At 47.3% G+C, this 17,563-nt stretch overlaps 1 protein-coding gene across 3 annotated transcripts in view; it reads left to right on the forward strand.

Moving 5' to 3' along the window:
- RAI2 (retinoic acid induced 2) overlaps positions 1-17,563 on the forward strand; it is a 63,538-nt gene that overhangs the window by 466 nt on the left and 45,509 nt on the right. The window contains exon 1 of one of the 3 annotated variants that reach the window (XM_012651686.1): positions 66-383. The exons of the other annotated variants lie outside the window; for them this stretch is intronic. The gene's annotated coding sequence lies outside the window, so the exon portion shown is untranslated. Of the gene's footprint in view, positions 1-65; positions 384-17,563 lie in introns of those variants that run through there. 3 annotated transcript variants of the gene reach the window in all.

The following is a 17,563-nucleotide window of genomic DNA, read 5'->3' on the forward strand; positions in this document are numbered from 1 at the left end:
GCCGCCGCCCGTGCGACGCGCCGGGGCCCCGCTCCTGCTCCAGGCGCCGCGCACTGGCCGGCGGGGCCGGGGACGCCCGGGGAGGCGGTGCCGGCCGGCGGGGCGGGGGCCCCGAAGTGGGTTTCGGGCCGCCACCCGCGCTGGCACCGGGCGCAGAGGGCGGTGCACGGCAGACTCCTCGCCCGGGCACCGCACCGGGCCGCCTCCGGATCTGCTGTTCTGCCCCGGCCCGGAAAACCCGGCGCCTTCCAGGCCCTTCGAAAGATGGATTCTGTTGACGTATCTGGCGGCCCTGGCGAGCCGGGTGGAAAGTTGGGTTTTGCCAGATCGCGCTGGGCTCCTCTTTGTGACGCTCGGCCAGCCCCGCATCCCCTCGGAGCCGGGTGAGTGTGCGTCGGCGCCCCGGGAGCCCTGGTGCCCCCCAATGCCCAGACCTGGGGTGGCCGCACCAGCTCGGGCTTTCTGCCATGTTAGGCACCGAGCGACGTTCTCGCTGCTTTTTTTGCGTGCGTTTCAGTGGCGCCTTTTGCTGCGGAGGGAGTTATTGCTGCTCTCCGCGTTGGCTTTTTCGGGGGGTTGGGGTTGTGCTCTGTGTATTTGCTTGTTTGCCATTTAAAGCCCGACTATTGTTCAGGATAAGCTCCGCCTGGGTGGGGAAATGGCATCCCACCACAGTTGCTGGCGAGGGGTAGAAATGTTGCCAAACAGCTGCTGCTTTGTGTTTCCCTATCAGAAGTCCCTGGAGTAGGTTTGGGGCACGACGGATGGATGGAGAGAGGGATGGGGCACGGAGGAAGAAGGTGGCTCTGGAGGAGCAGATTGTCACCCACCCCATGGCACTCAGTCAGCCTCCCTTTCTGCCTGCCAAACTTTTATGAATATTCCTTTTGTGGCAAGGGGAAGCTTAATGAATTTAGCCCAGTTTTCCAAGGAAAAGCAAGCGGGCTTTAACAATGGTTTGAGAACTTAATCAATGAGAAAGGCAGGGGAGAAGGAGGAGGAGGAGGCGCCGACACCATATCGGGGATGTGGCTGCTTCTTGCAGAGTCAGGTAGGGGAGAGGTGGGCAGGGCAAGGCGCAGCGGTTGGGTGGCCCTGTTCCTGGAACTGTTGGTAGCTCTTACCTGTGCCTGCCGGTGCCACCCACCGTCATGCCCCCACCTCCTGGGCTGCCCAGAACCCGGCGCTGGGGCTTGAGGGGTGGCTTGCGGCACTGCGCGGGGCCGGGGCCCCCCTCATCTGGCGTTTTTTAAGGATATGTAAATATTTTGCTGAGGATAAGTGACATCAACAGAATGATATTCCGCAGAGCCCGGGTGTGCAGCGATGATAAATAGATATGGCCAAACAAAGTTTTGATAACCGGGTATTCTCATGGCTCGCTCTGTTTCATTTGGGTCTTTGTTTTTGTTGGTTTAGCATTATCTCGCATCCTCTGGTGTGATCCCTTTATTTAGCTGATTCTTGGAAGCTTCTCTTTAGAACAGAGAGAAAAGCAGCCAGCAGGGAGAAAACAATTCTTAGCCTTGCATGCATCGGGCAAGATTTTCTGTGCTTTTCCCAGGGAATCTTTCCCACCGTTTACTAGGTGTCTCTCTTGCTCAAAATTGTTTGATGGTAGACCAAGAGACTTCTGATAACTTTGAAAATGTGATGTGGATGTGCCTTTGTTACAGTAGAGGGGTGGCGGTGTGGGAGGGGGACAGTCGGGCCACCAGTGGGTGGGAGCCACCCACCAGCGGGCATTGTGCTCCCACCCACTGTTTCTCCTGCACGTTTTCTTCTCAAAGGGGAACATGAGAGGAGCTATGCCACTTGCAGAAGCTAGGGCTGGGCTGGAAGGCACAGAATCATAAGCCTGGTGGCATCCCAGTTTCTCTGCCTCTTAGAAGTCCCCCTCTTACACCCCCGCCACACCACACACATAAGCAGTATCCTGCAAATGGGCACTCGCTTCTCATCCTGACACATGCCCACTAGAGGCATCTTGAGGTAGCCCGGGCCTGGGAGCCAAGTCAGACTAGAACTTGGGGTACTGGTCCCTACTTCACCAGCCCAAGGGACCATTCAGCCACCTGGGGGTGCCTTTATCATGCAAAGAGGCCAGGACCTCCAGCAGTGAGGTTTGGCACTGAAAAACCTGCTCATCTCAGTAACAAATGAGCAAACAGTGCTGCAGGTTCTGCCAGGTGCCGGTATGAGAACTTGGTTGGTGGGCAGTTGGGCAAGAACTGTAAAATAATTTCAAAATCTTGTGTCCAGAAAACAGAGCCACTGAGACAGGGCCATCCGAACTGCAAGAAAGAAAAAGAAAAGGCTGGGAGGTGTGTGACGAGGTGTTGCCGGGAGTGCTGTCGCACCAGCAGCCAGAGAGCTCTGGCTATAATGACCTGGAAGCTGAGGATAGGACTGGCCTCCCAAAATCCACGGACGCAGAATGCAGATATTCCGAATGTGCAGGTAGCCATGCACAGTGTGCTCCGAACCTACAGTAAGAAAATAGCGAGTGTCTGTTCTCTGGTTCCTCTCCTGACCTTAGACTTCTGGGGAGGAGGGGAGTAAGGGGAAATAAATGGGGAATGGAGCTAACGTTCATTGTTGGCTTCTGTCTGCCAGGCACTTCACATGTGGGAAACCTCCTCGGGGACCCTGTGATGGCAGGGAAATTTTACAGATGAGGAATCTGAGGCTCAGAGAAATTTCCAGTCGAGTGTCCGATTCCAGATTTTGGTGGTTATGATTTAAAGGGGCAACATGTCCCTCTACCCTTGCTCCAAGTCTCTTACTTATTTCTCCTGAAGGCCAGAGTTTTCAGCCCCTCCCTCTTAACAAAATATTATACCTAATTGGTGTGGGGGTGGTGAAGGAAACCCACCAGTGAGGCAGCCCAATTACCCACAGTGCGTGCTTATGTGCCAAGAAGATAGATCCAAAATAGTCCCTAACTATTTCACATGGAAAGGCTGACTGTTCCTTTTCATCTTGGAATCGCCAGCAGCCAACTGTTGCTTAATAAATGAGAGTTGAGTGACTAAATGATGGAGCTGATGGAGTGAATGGTGGTGGAGAGAGAGCTATAAATCACTGTTAGGGGAGTGTCAGCAGGCAGCAATACTGACATTTGTCTGTCTGGTTGGGGACTCGAAGTTCCTGGTGTCATGCTCCAGTTTTAGCCCTTGGTAGATCCATACTGTCAAGCCCTGGTTTAATTCTTACTACAGCCGTGTGAGAGGAGCAGCATTATTCCCATCTTGGAGATGAGAAAACTGAGGCTCAGACAGGTTAAGTAATTAGTCCAAGGTCCATGGTGGGACCGAAGGGTGGCGAGATATTTTTGATGTCCCAAATAAACAAACACTCTAAATGAAAATAAAGAGGGGACTTGTGCAAATTATTGCTAAAGCAAGTCCCTTAGCCTCTTCCAACCACCTGGTATCCTCTAACCCCTTAGAAATTCTGGATCACTAGGAGAGCCAGGATTTCAATCCATATATAAGGCGTTTCTGACTCAGCTACCTCCCCGATCAGAATATGAGGGAGACCTCAGAGAACAAGGGGGAAAGATGGCTAATTGCACTTTTCCCTCACACAAAAGCCCATGTGGGATTCTGAATTAAGCTTGATTTGGGGATCAGGGTGACATCCTTGATGTAGAGTTGGCAGCTCTTATCTGTGGAGAATGCCTCTGATTACCACTTCTCCCTCCCACCTGATCATCTGCCCGGGTGCCCATCGTCTCATTCTTTCCGGACTCAAGGCCTCTCCTTCGTGGCTCACAGTTTTTGATGAGCCTCTTGAGTCTACAGCTCCCCTGTGCTCTGCTGGCAGCTGGCGGGAAGGTGATTTTGATGGCCACATTAGGACTTCTGGATTTCACTCACGATGCTCCTTCTCTCCCCAGCCAAGAACACACACACAAATGCACATGCATGTGCAGACATGGGTGCACATAATTTGATCATGTTTCTGCATCTGCTTCACCAAATTAGATTGCAAACCCAGAATTATTATTGAAAGAAGTACATGACTTTGGTGATCTGCTGTCCCAGCCCCTGCCCCGAACAGACCAAAACAGCTAAAATGCAGGTGGCTCAACCAGCAGATGCCTTGAGTAATGGTCATACTTGCTGGCTTTCCCACCACTGTGGGGCAGCCCTCCACAGTGTAGGCATGGTTTATCTAGTCTGTTCAGGCTGCTATAACAAAATCCCATAGACTGGGTGGCTTATAAACAACAGAAATTTATTTCTAACAGTTCTGGGGGCTGGGAAGTCCAAGATCAAGGCACTAGGAGATTCAGTGTCTGGTGAGGGCCATCGTCCCAATTCATAGATGGTGCCGTCTCATTGGAAGGGGCAAGCGAGCTCTCTGGGGTCTCTTTTATAAGGGCACTAATCCCATTCACGGGGGCTCCACTCTCATGACCTAATCACCTCCCAAAGGCCCTACCTCCTAATACCATCTCATTGGGGGTTAGGATTTCAGCATATGATTTGTGAGGGGACACAAACTTTCAGACCATGCCTGGTCCCAGGGCTTATCATAAAAGCCCACTTTAATTCCCACTTAGAGGTAGGGCTGGGCTCCTAGAACATCCCAGTCCTTGTCATTCCAATTTCTGCTGTAATTAGCTCTAACAACTCAATAATTCTGGAGAATTCTGGAGCACACCCTGTTCACACCCATCACTCCTCTTCCCATAGCTTTTTGGTCTTTCAGCACAGCACTGTCTAATACAATTTTCTATGATGATGGAAATGTCCTGTATCTTCACTGTCCCATATAGTAGCCACTAGCCACATGTGGCTGTGGAACACTTGAAAGCTGGCTGGTCCAAATAGGAATGTTCTATAAGTATAACATATGAGCTGGATTTCTAAGGATTAGTACAAAAAGCAGAATGCAAAATAACTCATTAATAATCTTTACATTGATTACATGGTGAAATGATAATGTTTTGAACATATTGATTGGTTAAATAAGACATAGTATTTAAATTAATGTCACTTGTTTCTTTTTTTTAATGTGCCTACTTGAAGATTTGAAATTACATGTTTATTTCTATTAGACAGCACTGCTCTGGAGCAAACTAACCACCAACCTTGTGACTTAAACCTCCAGATGTTTTGGGGGCATAAACGCCCTCCATCTCCATGGCAGATGGGAGGCAGGGGGCTGACTCAGTAGCCACAGCAGCCTGGCATCAAGGTGCCATTGTGGGAGGTCCCCATGAAGCCTACTCATGAGCGTTGGCTCAGTCATGTTCTGTGAGTAATGTGGGCTCCAGAGACCTAAGGGAGTGCGCAGGGCAGAAGGGGGCAGAGGCAGGGCTGGCTTGAATAAAACGGTTCCTTTCCCTCCCCACCCCAGGCCAGTGTCCTTGTCTGCTGGAGATTTTCCTTGACACCTGCTCTAGTAGCAGCTTGAAGTAATATCCTTCCCAGGGATTTTTTTCGTGGAGAATAGTGTCCCAAGTAGACACCCTCATGCTGAGAGTGGCTTGTTTGGGGGCTGGGGCCAGTCTTAAAGAAGAGAAAGGAGAAAAGAGGATGCACATGATTATTTCCTGACAGCTTGATTAGAACAAAAGGAAGGACGTAAATAAAATTTCTGTGAGGGCAACAGCATAAATGCACGAAGCCCAATTCCACACACCCATAGTGCGGCGGATGAGGAAACCTGCTGAAAGGAAAGTTCAGAGGGGTGGGGGAGGGCTTTGGGCTGGCACTGTGGTGTCATCACAGCCATGGTTGTGCATTCCTGGGCCTTTCCCTGGGCGCTGGGCATGGCGTGAGTAGACGGAAAGGGATGGGATAATGAACTTGGGACTGCAGTGATTTATAGGTCGGGCGCCTGTGGCTCTGGCTCCTGAGGGGGCTGCCCCCACAGGGGACCCTTGGCTGACCTCCTTGGGCTCCTTGGAAGGAGCTGGTTTTGTTTCACATGGCAGAAGCAGACTGTTTACTGGAGCACAGGAAGAATCCGACATTCTGGCGAAAAATAATTCATTAACAGCCAGGGTATTACCAGTTCCCTGGAAAAGCTCCTCCAGCTGCACTGTAGCAACTGTTCTTTTTCAGCAGCAGAATCGGGCCTTGCTGGCAGCCAAGACTGGGTGTGTTTGGGCGTTTTTGTTGTTGTTATTATTTTTGCCATTGTGTGTACGGCCACTTTTGCCTCGTAATTCAGAGAAAGGAATGGAGGCCTGGAAGGGCTGAAATGGTGTAGCTGTCAGCCATTCTTTCCTTTGTGGTTTATACCTGGAAGCTCCAGGCTAATTCTAGGAACATGGTTTTTCCTGACCAAAGCCCATCCCCAACCTGGGGGCACTGCAGAACCACATAGAATGTTCCAGAATGAAAGGAATTTTGGAGAGTCACAACACCTGCTCTTAAGACCCTCTAAAAGCAATTGGCTGAAGGATTCCTCCCCATCCCCCCTACACACACCAGCAGAAAGTCCTATCTTGGCTGCGTGGAATTCTTTTGCTTACTATTAATTGGCGGAGTGGGGCCAAAGTATGTGATTCATCATCCCAGTTTTGAGGGCATTTGGAAAGCCAGGCAAGCATAACCAAGAGAATGGGCTGCATGTTTTGCTCACTAAAGAATGATTGAATCTACAGTAAATAAAATGGACTGATTCAGGAAGCTTTTTATGCTCTGGAAAAATATACTTCAAAAAAAAAAAAGGTTTTTGCCTGCTTGTTTGTTTTTTAATGCCTCAGCTCAGAAGTGTGGACCCAGCTAGCAAGAAATGGGAAAGAATGACATTTCCTTGTTTTAGCTTTTTTTAAAACTCTAATTGCAGGTTAAGTAAGATACAATGTATTGATTTCGGTTTTGTATGGAACATAACCAGATAATCATTTTATTTTATGAGATATTAATTTCCATCCATCATCACAGTATTTCTTTAATGTTCCTAGATTCAGACTGAGAGCCTATCTCATTATATGGAAAAGGAATAAATATGTCCTTAGTCAACATATATGTAAACTCACTTTAGATTTTAAAGAAAATGGGGTCTTGTCTTTTTGATGACTACCAAAATTATAAGTGTTAAAGGCCATGCATATTTGGCTTTATTTAGAGCACGTTTTCTCCACCTTGGCCCTGTTGCCAGTTCAGGCCAGATTATTCTTTGTTGTGGGGGGCTGTCCTGTGTACCTTAAGATGTTGAGTAGCATCCCTGCTACTACCCACCAGATATCTGTAGCATCACACCCCCCCATCCCAGACCTCGCCAAATGTTCCCTCTGGGACAAAATTACTCCTGCTGAGAACCACTGGTCTAGACTAAAATTTAATAAGTAATTTGCGTTTTTTTTTTTTTTTGGAAAATTCAATTTGAAATAATAAAAGGCACAATTTCCCCCTTTGACTTTTATATATACAATTCGTGGAGGTGATTAATTAAAGGTTGGAAGTGGGTCATGTGCCTGATTTAATTCTAAGGTGGGTAGAAGGGTCTCTATATAAGATTGTATAAGCATGGAGATTTTCTTCAAGGCAGGCAATTTTTTAAGTCAGAGGTAATTCAGGGGCACATTGTAAGAACGAGCAGCTTCTCTGGTTTTTCATAAAGAGAACAGGTTTATTCCTCCCTAATTTCTTTTTCATATGCACCTGATTCCAGGCATGACTTCAAAGCCACCAGGCATCTTCCTCCACCCCCACCCTCTCCACACTGTCATTTCTCCTGTAGCATCTTAAGCCTGAGCCAATTAATTTAGCCCTTTAGTGTACTTGTGAGAGCTCTGCTCGTAACATCATAATAGACTCATTTCAGATCATAGCAGCCCTTTACCCACTGCTAAATTCTATGTTTTCCAGTACTGTCGAGAGAGCAGGTCAACAGTGGGTAGATGGAACATTTTTCACAATGACTGGATGCTCAAATTCAGGTGGTCCCCACTACCACTCACACCTTGTTTCCTCTTACACATATTTGTTTCCTCGCAGCAATTCCGCTTGGGAAACTCTTCCAGAAAAGAGACATCATCAGAGCTCCTTCAGGTAGCTAGAACCTGGCAATGCCTGCAGGCAGCAATGACAGGTGAAATGTTGCCACCGGGACAGGCCCTCAGCCATCTCCTTTCTGGTGGTCCCTTGAAAGGCTAGAAAAGGGGGTCATGTCTTACACAGGGAACAAACCATGGGGAGGCATGGGGACAGACCATGCCTCACCCATATATAGGCATACGGGGTGGGGGACAGGGAGAAGACAGAGAAATGGATCACTCGTTACACAGGGAAAGTGTCCCCAGGTCATCTGCCCTGCCAGTCTCCCAGGGCGGAATAGGTGTCGGGGGATGCTGGTGGAAAATAGGGGCAGATGCTCAGTGCAGAAATCAACGGAGGCCGCTTCATTCTGCAGCCATCCAAGGTAGGCTGACCTTTTCCAGAGAGTGTCTGCAGGGGCTCAGAGTGCTGCGTGCAGAAGGATCCCCTTGCAGGTTAGCTGGGGAGGAAAGATGGAAAGGTGAGCACGCGGGGATTTGCCAAGCCAGCAATGTACCTTCACCGGTGAGTTCCTGCCACACTTGAAGAGTGGTTTGTGTCTTCCTTGTCGCCGTGAAGGGAGAGGCAATGAGCTGGCAGCGATCCACAGTGTGCTGGGCCCAGGCAGATAAATAATTGATTTGCAGCACGTGACACTCGGTCATTCTAAGTTGCCAGCCCCTCGCAGGCCAGGATTCGGGTGATGGTTGCAACACTGGGAGAGGAAACAGGATCATAAATCTGGGCTTTGGAGGCCAGTTTCGTGGTGCAGAGGCCACTGGGGCCACCGCTGTGTGCTGCAGAAGCAAACAGACAGGTCCAAGTGGTATGTTGTTCCTCAAAATAATGGCAATGGAAATGGCTGTGAAAAACATTTAGACCCTTGTCATAAAAATGCAAACAGTCTTCCTGGTATAGGGAAAAGCTAAATAAACTCTATTGCAGCTGTATTAAGTAGAAACAGATTTGCAAATCGGGTGTTTTTTTGTTTTTTTTCTGAGACACTTATTTATAGCAGGTTGGGCAAAGGCTGCCACTATCTCTCGCGACTCCGGAAGAGTGTTTTCCAGATGGGCCTTGCTGTTTTTCTCTTTATTAAGCTTAGTGGAACACAGCCTCACTTGGAAAGAGTCATAGAAACCAGTGTTATTTTTTTCAGATTACAATGGCCATTGATTGGCTAACAAATCAATGGATGAGAATGGATTCAGCCTGTGCCGATGAATTTCCTTTTGCATTTTAAAAATAAGAAAAATGTCAAGGAGAGCTCAAAATAGGGGTGTTCTTTCGACTGTACACATCAAAGCTTTGAAAACCATACAGAGTTACATTTTCTATTAATTTCCATTTAAATTTTCTTCTAAAATAATGCTCTCCTTCTCTTCGCTAAAACTCTGAAATGTTACCGTTTCCTTTCCAACATCTAAACAATGTCCAGATACATTTCAGATTGAGCAATTAGCTCTGGCTGCAATTTCCTTTTATGAAAAAAAATCACTAACCCTCTAGACTAAATATGAAATTATTGAATGTGAAAATATCAATATGAGACCATTTGTTCTAAGATCCTTTGTGGCTTATCACTCGCATTTTAAGGAGGTTAGAAAAGGCCGATTCTGCTCTGCCCTTCCACGTGGGATGCACCCACACCAGGAACCTCAAGCTTTGTTTGTGCTCTTAGGAGCTTGGAATGTCACATAAACCAGTGGTCCCCGCAGACCCAGCTGGCAGACCACTGTCTGTATGGGACAAGATCTCTGCCCCTTCATGAAATGGAAGAAAAGTGAAAATGCCACGAGTTCATTTTTTCAAAGCTGAACCTTTTCCGCTTTACAAAACTGCCCTTTCTTCTGAAATTGTCTTTCCTGCTTTTCTTGGTGTTAAACTTTGTTTCATGACTCGTCAAGATAGTGGATGACGTTTGTGTTTTGCCGTCTTTATTTGATAAAGTCAAAAGTTGTCCAACTCATATTGGATCTTTCATTTTTTAAAACGTTACTCATCCATAACATTACACAGTCTGGGATTCACCCAGGAGGCCTGAGTAGATCTGGAAGCGGAGCCTTTGTTATGATTCCTAAGCCAGAAAAACCAACCCGAGTAAGGATCCTGGGGCTGCTGCCCCGAGTTCCTTACCCAACTCTTCTGATCCCTCAGCCCTAGAGAGCTGGCTTTGTCCAACACCCATGTGAAGAATGGAATTGCATCTTCAGAGGTGTTTGAGGAGCAAAGCCAGCCTCTTGGACACTAACATCTGAGCATGCAGCCTCAATGCCAAGAGCCTCGGCCCTTTACCCCTGGCTCCCAGTGTGAACACCACTGCTAGTTCTTGTGGACTCGACCCCCTTCATCCTTTCCCCAGCCCAGCCCACCGCTGTCATGAGCACAGGCCTCAAAAGGCTCCCCTGGGGTGGCCCCAGTTTCCTACGCTGTTCTGCCTGATGAGTATCATTGCTCCCCCAGCTGCTGTTCTACATGCCTGCATCAGCTTCCTCTTGCTTAAAGCACCTCTCTAAATCTTGCCACCCTAGCTCAAGAACATTCTGTGACTCCCTATTTCCTAATGAGTTAGAATAAAACTCCATATGTGAAGCCATGTCCCCATTTTCCAAGCCCTTTCTTCCCCTCCTGGATCTTAGACCGGCCTTCAGTAAGCCACCATGGGAGGGTGTCTCCAGGTTGTACAACTGCTCTGGGCTATGTTGTGTTTGTTTTCTTAGATGGAGGGAGGTTTACAAGAAGGTTGCAGGATCTCTCGGGCATCTTTCTAGAAGAAGAAAACTGAAGCCTTGAGTCTGATGTAATGGACCATCCTGGGGATGAAGCATCAATTGGAAAGAAAGGGAAAGAAGAGAGAGAAAGAGATAGAGAGAGAGAAAGGGGAAGGGAAGGGGGAAGGGAAGGAAAGTAAAGGAAGAAGAAGAAAGAAAGAGAGAGAGAGGAAGGAGGAAGGGAGAGAGGGAGGGAGGAAGCCCTTCACAAAACAAGGCTTTCTGGCTTCAAGAATTGCAGGCTTACTATTAATACAAGTCTCTTGCTATTATGGGTTATAATGCCACTTTTCTGGCCTACCAGCAAATGGGTATTGCTCTGGAGTGGCACTGCTGGCTTGTCCTGTTGAAAATAGAGCCACTTAAACAAGCTCTGAAATTGGCAATTGAAACATCATGGAGAGGGTCCATCCTCGCCAATGCAGACTGTCCATTCCATCAGGAAATGTCTCCAGTAACTGCTCATAAAATTGCAAAAGCACAATATTACCTATCATTTGTCAAGCTCCTGCTATAGGATAGACAGTTGTACCAGGTGTTTTACATATATTATTTCCAGCTCCATAACAACCATATGAGGTAGGTGGATATTATGAGCTCCATTTCACAGAGAAGGAATCAGAGGCTCAGAGAGGGTTAGTAACTTACACAAGATCACACAGCTTATAGGAGGTGGCACTGGGATTCTGTACAGCCTGGTTCAATAGAACTTATTGCAACGATGGAAATGTCCTGCAACGTCCAATGTGGCATCTACTAGCTATGAATAGCTACTGAGCACCAGAAATGTGGCTGATGTGGCTGGTGTGACTGAGGAAGTGAGTTTTACTGAGCATATGTTTCGGTAGCCCCCTGTGCCTAGAGGCTATGGTATTGGACAGCACAGCTCTAGGACGTGCTTCTTTCACTGCATTATTCTGCCCCTCTGCTCTCTGCTGTCTATGCCTCTGGCCTAGGATGCCCCCCAACTTTACATCTCTCTTCCTCCGTCCCGACCCAACACAACTCAACCTTTTCTCAGAGTCCTGCATACCAGTGGTCTTCAAGCACTAGTGCGCATTAGAACCGCCTCCAGCGCTGCGGGGAGCAGAGGACACTGGTTCGAGTCAGGGGAGAGGCTTCCTTCCCGCTGCTTTCCTGGGGAGCTGACCCTCTCCCCATCCCAACTTTACTTGGGCGACAGTCGGGTTTGGTCACTCCTTTGGCAATTGTTCTTGAATTCATTAATTTTAATTTGGGGCTCCTTGGGAGAGGATGAAGAGCCAGTCGTGGGTGAAGTAAGAGGCATGATCTCTAGACATTCCCGGACCACCCTGGTGATCTAGGGCAAGGCCAGGCAGAGAAGCCCATTTGCTGTCCGATCTGCTGTTCTCTGTAATTAAATGGGGCAGAAAAGCTAACTAGGAAAGAAAACAACTAAGCAAGTAAGACAGATAATGAAGCCAGATCCACCCCTGAAACCCCCCTGCTTATTCTGATTATTTAAAGTCTTTGTCCATTTCAGAGGGCAAAAGCCAGCCCCCCTGGGGCAGGACTGGAGGTGAGGGGGTGTGAGCGGCCTGGAAGCCAGGGAATGCCTAGACAGGTCTCTGAATGGGGACTGTGACATTGGCCACCTTTTTTTTTTTTATTTCAGCATGTTATGGGGGTACAGATGATTAGGTTACATATGATGCCCTTGCCCCCCTCCCCCCCAAGTCCGAGCTTCAAGTGTGTCCATTCCCCCGGAGGTGCGCATCGCACTCATAGTTTGTACATATGCCCGTCCTCTCCTCTTCCCTCCCCCCTCCCCCTGCCCAACATCTAATAAATGTTATTCTTATATGTGCACTTAAATGTTGATCAGCTAATACCAATTTGATGGTAGTACATGTGGTGCTTATTTTTCCATTCTTGGGATACTTCAGTTAGTAGAATGTGTTCCAGCGCTTTCCAGGAGTATATAAGAGGTGCTATATCACCATTGTTTCTTAAAGCTGAATAGTACTCCATGGTATATATATACCACAGTTTATTAATCCACTCATGTATTGATGGACACTTGGGTTGTTTCCACATCTTTGCAATTGTGAATTGTGCTGCTATGAACATTCGGGTGCAGGTGTCTTTTTCATAGAGCCACTTTTGCTCTTTTGGGTAGATGCCCAGTAATGGGATTGCTGGGTCAAATGGTAGTTCTACTTGTATCTCTTTAAGGTATCTCCATATTGCTTTCCACAGAGGTTGCACTAGTTTGCAGTCCCACCAGCAGAGTATGAGTGTTCCTACCTCTCCGCATCCACGCCAACATTTATTGTTTTGGGTCTTTTTGATAAAGGCCAGTCTCACTGGAGATAGATGATATCTCATTGTGGTTTTGATTTGGCCACCTTGACTCTTGATCTCGATTTCAACAGTGCTGAGGATGTTCTTCTTGTTTAAAAAAATACAGGTGTAGCCAGGTGTGGTGGCATGAGCCTGTAGTCCCAGCTACTTGGGAGGCTGAGGCAGGAGGACCGCTTGAGCCCAGGAATTTGAGGATGAGCTACGACCGGTCTACTGCACTCCAGCTTGGGAGACAGAGGAAGACCCCATCTCGTAAAAAAACATATAGGTGGAAAGAAGTAGCTGAGGTTACTCAGGAAAGTGGCTTTTGAGCTGTTTTCCTTATGAATATTTGTAAAATAAAAGCGATGCGGAATTGATTTTTTCCTGAGAGTGTGCACATATCTGTTTTCTCCCCCAGAGCCCATGCTTTTTTTCTTTTCTCTGTCTCTCTCTCTTTTTGTGTTTTTGGTTTTTGAAGAACAGAAATCATGTGTCTTTTTTTGTGGCTTGGTCTCAAACCAACATTCATTGTCTTGAGCCAGGCAGCACTTCCTAAAGCTCATTTTAATCACAATCTATGACAATCCAGCCTTCCTTGGCTCCTGGCAGTGTACTCTATAGCACTTAGATGCTGATAATATGTTGAGTAGAAAAGTGCCAACAGGTAAGTTTCCCCCACTTTGTCTGTTTCCAAAAGCAAGTCTCCAAAGGTGTGAACTCAGAGCCTCATTTGCGTTATTATAGGAGTCCTATCCTCATTAATCACTGGTGAAATGTCAAATTCTTGTACTTTGAGTACTTCCGTCTTCCTTCCAACTTAACTCTGTGACATGTATCCAAGAGAAAGGTCAGCAAACACAAGCATGCCCATGGGTCCCAGAGTCCTGGCCCTCTCTCCTCTTTATTGCCATCGTGCACCAGGGGCCGAGGCCACCTTCCTATGGTCAACTGAACCTGCTGTCAGCTCCACTGTGAATATTTGGAACCCAAAGCTCTTCCTCCCCCATCCATATGGGATGCTTCTTCACTTCCTTCAGATCTGTTGCTTGTCTCCTTTCTTTCTGCAGAGGACTGCACCAAATGCTCCACCCTGATGCTTCATCCCTTTTTCCCCCTTCTGTGGCTGGGGGCAAAGGACTCCATGTTCTCCAAATCTAAGATGGAGCGCAAGCACCTGGTCGGGACTTGAATATATGTGCTTCTAATTCAGCCATGTAGAAATTTTTAAGAAATGGCTATTTTCATTGGTAGAACGAGGAAGCTGAGGCAGCAAAAGGGCAGGTTCTGAGTGATCAGCAGAAAAAGTAGGCAAGGCCCAGATCATAATGGTCTCATTAGCCTTGATAAAGACCTTGGACTTCATCTTGAGCAGTTTCAAGGGGGTGCATGACATTATCTAATTTATGTGTTTGGTCTTTTCTCCAATGGAGAATGAACGGGGGCTGGGGGGCTGGCGAAGGTTGGGGGAAGGAAGACCAAAAAGGCCCTGTGGCAGTAGTCCAGGGAGAGAGAGGAAGAACTGCTGGATTTGAAAAGCATATAGGAGGCTACTTCTGTAGGACTTGGTAATGCCTGGTAGACAGAACCAATTCTGACAACACCCTGGTTTCTGTGTTTTGGGCCCCTTGGTGGGCCAGGGAACTCAGAAGAAGGGAGAGAGTGGCTTCCCACGCCCTTCCCTCCCTTCGCAGCCAATGTAGCGGCAGCCCAGGCCTGAGTGAGTAGTCACAAAATCTTGGTATAGCTCATGTAACCCTCTGAACCTCCAGTTCTAAAGGAAATGCAGTGAAAACAAATGAATGGGTCACAAGAGCCTTTAAAACCACTCTGGGGACAAAATCAAAACCTGACAGACAGTCAACAGCCAGGAGCACCTTCAGTCAGCAGCTTTAAATACACTTCACTAATACATACGCTTTAAATAGGGCAGACTCTGTGAGCAGTGGGGGGATGTGGGGTGAGCCTGCTGGTTCAGGCTTTGACCAGGCCCAGCTAGGGGAGAGGGGTTTGGCTGCTGGTCCACCCCTAGCGTGGCCAATCATCCTGTCCTCATTTGCCCAGGATTGACAGGGTTCCCAGGACATGGGACTTTCAGTTTTAAAGCTTGGACAGTCTTGGATCACCTCACCTGCCAGGGGAGGCATTGCAACATGGACAGCTGAGCTGATCGGGGCCAAAGCAGTGGAGACTCGGTTCAGCCTGAACTGGCTTTGGTGTGGGGACGCCACCACAGAGCAGAAGGGGAGTTTGGGAGCAGAAAGGGCAAGAACATATCCCAAGCCCTTTCCAATAGCTTCTCTGGTTCTGAATGAAATGCTTCTCTTAAAATAGCCTGAGATCTCCATTCTGCTTTCCTGGAAACTATAGACTGTGCCATGTCCTTGTATCCCATCCATCTGAAGTCTTATCTGGACATTTCAGGTGAATTTCAGGTGAGTGAACAAATCCTTAAGTCCTGCCAGAATCTGGGACTTATAAGTCCTTAACCAGATGTGGGAATTTTTTAAACCGGGTCCGGGGTAAGAAAACGATTTCTTTACATAATGCATTCTTACATCCTTAAAATCATAATTAGAAAAGACTTTGTATTTTTTTTAGGAGCAGCAACATGCAGAATCATTTGTAGCAGTAGACCATTCAGATCTTAATTTGCAAAGCGACTGTAGCCCGTCATTATTCATAACTCTTTTGAAACCAAATTAAATTTTTTTTAAGTCTTCAAAAGCTTCCCTTCTCCACCCCCATCCAGACTATTTCTCTTGCAAAATAAACCTCAGTAAATAAGCAGGCAACATGTTGTAAAAGTAGGGACAGAGGAAAGCTTGGACCAGGAAGCTAATGAAAGAGAGTTTTCCTGTTGAGGCCTGGTGCAAGCCTTTGGCCACATTCAGAAATGCAGAGAGAGACACGGTGAGGTGACACACTCAGCTTAGGACACCAGTGACAGGGTAAAGCACTCAGAGTCCATTCTCATGGTGACATCTGAACCCTCAGCAGTAGGAATAAGGAGGGCGGTCTGGTAGGAATTCAGTTCCCGAAAATAAAAGAGAAAGGGAAAGATAGAGGACAGTATGAAAAAGGGAAGAATGAGATTCCTCAGGCACATGACTCAGATAGTAGAGAAGAGGCGAAATAGAATTTCGGAAAGAGCCCCCAACAATACCCCGACCTAAAATGGGTCTGAGAGTGCAACTGAGCCTTGTCATTTGTTTGCGACCTTCTGGATGGCTGTATGAGGAGCAGGTATTAGTTAGAGCAAATTGCCTACAGCATGTTCTTTCCCAAGCTTAAAGGACGTGGTGAGTAAAAGCTCAGATAATAGTATCAATATTTTAAAAAGGTTTTCTATTTCACATACACTTTAAATAGGTCAGAATCTTTAAGTAGTGGGGTGACACGGTTTATTTTCTTAGTAATGTTTGGTTTTTAAAGCCAGCTATATGGATGAAAGAAGTCATAAAAATTATCCATCATGAATTTTTGGTTTTGGATTTTGGTCTAAAATCCTAACATACGTAACAGAAAAGTGCAGATATTATTAAGTATACAGCTTGAAGAATTTTCACAAATAGCACACCCATGTCACCAGCACCCCGATGGAGACACAGACTACACTAGCACCCAGAACTTCTTCATGTCCTCGTCATTACCCCTCACTAGCAGTAGCCACTGTCTTCCAACAGCATGGCTTAGTTGTGTCTCATATGGGAACTTTTAAATCACAGCTTTGTGTATGAGTACCAAAAAAGAAGTCCTGTATGCGGGGGGGAGGGGTAGAAATTTTGTAATAGTTTCTCTGGCTGCTCTGAGTTAGGCCTGTTGAACAGGAAGTTTCCAAGCTGGGTTCTTGCTGGCATAGGGTTTGGGGCAGGCTGGTCTCTGCTGCCCAGGACAATGCTCGCTGCAAGCCAGTAACCTGCTCTTGACCCTACCTGTGCCAAAGGCAGCCACCAAGCTTGCTTCATCTGCCTTATTAAAGCCTCTGTCGGATCTTGCAAAGACACATGTCCGGAAACACTGAGGACGGGACAAAAAAGTGGCTGGAGTCCCCGAACATATTGGCCTTCTGGAAAGTAAGGCTAGGCACAGCCACTAAAATAGCATCTCCAGCGTGGACATTTTTCTCCCACTTCCAAATGAGAGTGTGATTGATGAACTTCCCTTCCTCGTAGGTTCTGTGGTATTGTGCAATGTGCTTTCTGCACCCTTTTCTTTTTGCTGCAGGAGGCAAACAGTACGAAGGTGGGAAGCAGGCTATGGAACATACATCGTAATGTGTCTGCGGCGGCATCAGCAAAGGACGAATTTGTTCTCCTGGGCTGTGGAGTGCTGAGTGATTGAATGCTCGCCAAGCTGTCAGTTTTATGAAACAAATTCCCTAACCCCCTTGGCCCAGAGCTTTGCTCTGCCTGAGATGGAAAAGAAATAACTTTTAATAGAAAACTCATTGCGAAAATCTAAGATAAGATTTCAGAGTGCCTT

This window comes from Propithecus coquereli, unplaced genomic scaffold (assembly GCF_000956105.1).
Source record: "Propithecus coquereli isolate 6110/MARCELLA unplaced genomic scaffold, Pcoq_1.0 Scaffold362, whole genome shotgun sequence".
Lineage (NCBI taxonomy): Eukaryota > Metazoa > Chordata > Mammalia > Primates > Indriidae > Propithecus > Propithecus coquereli.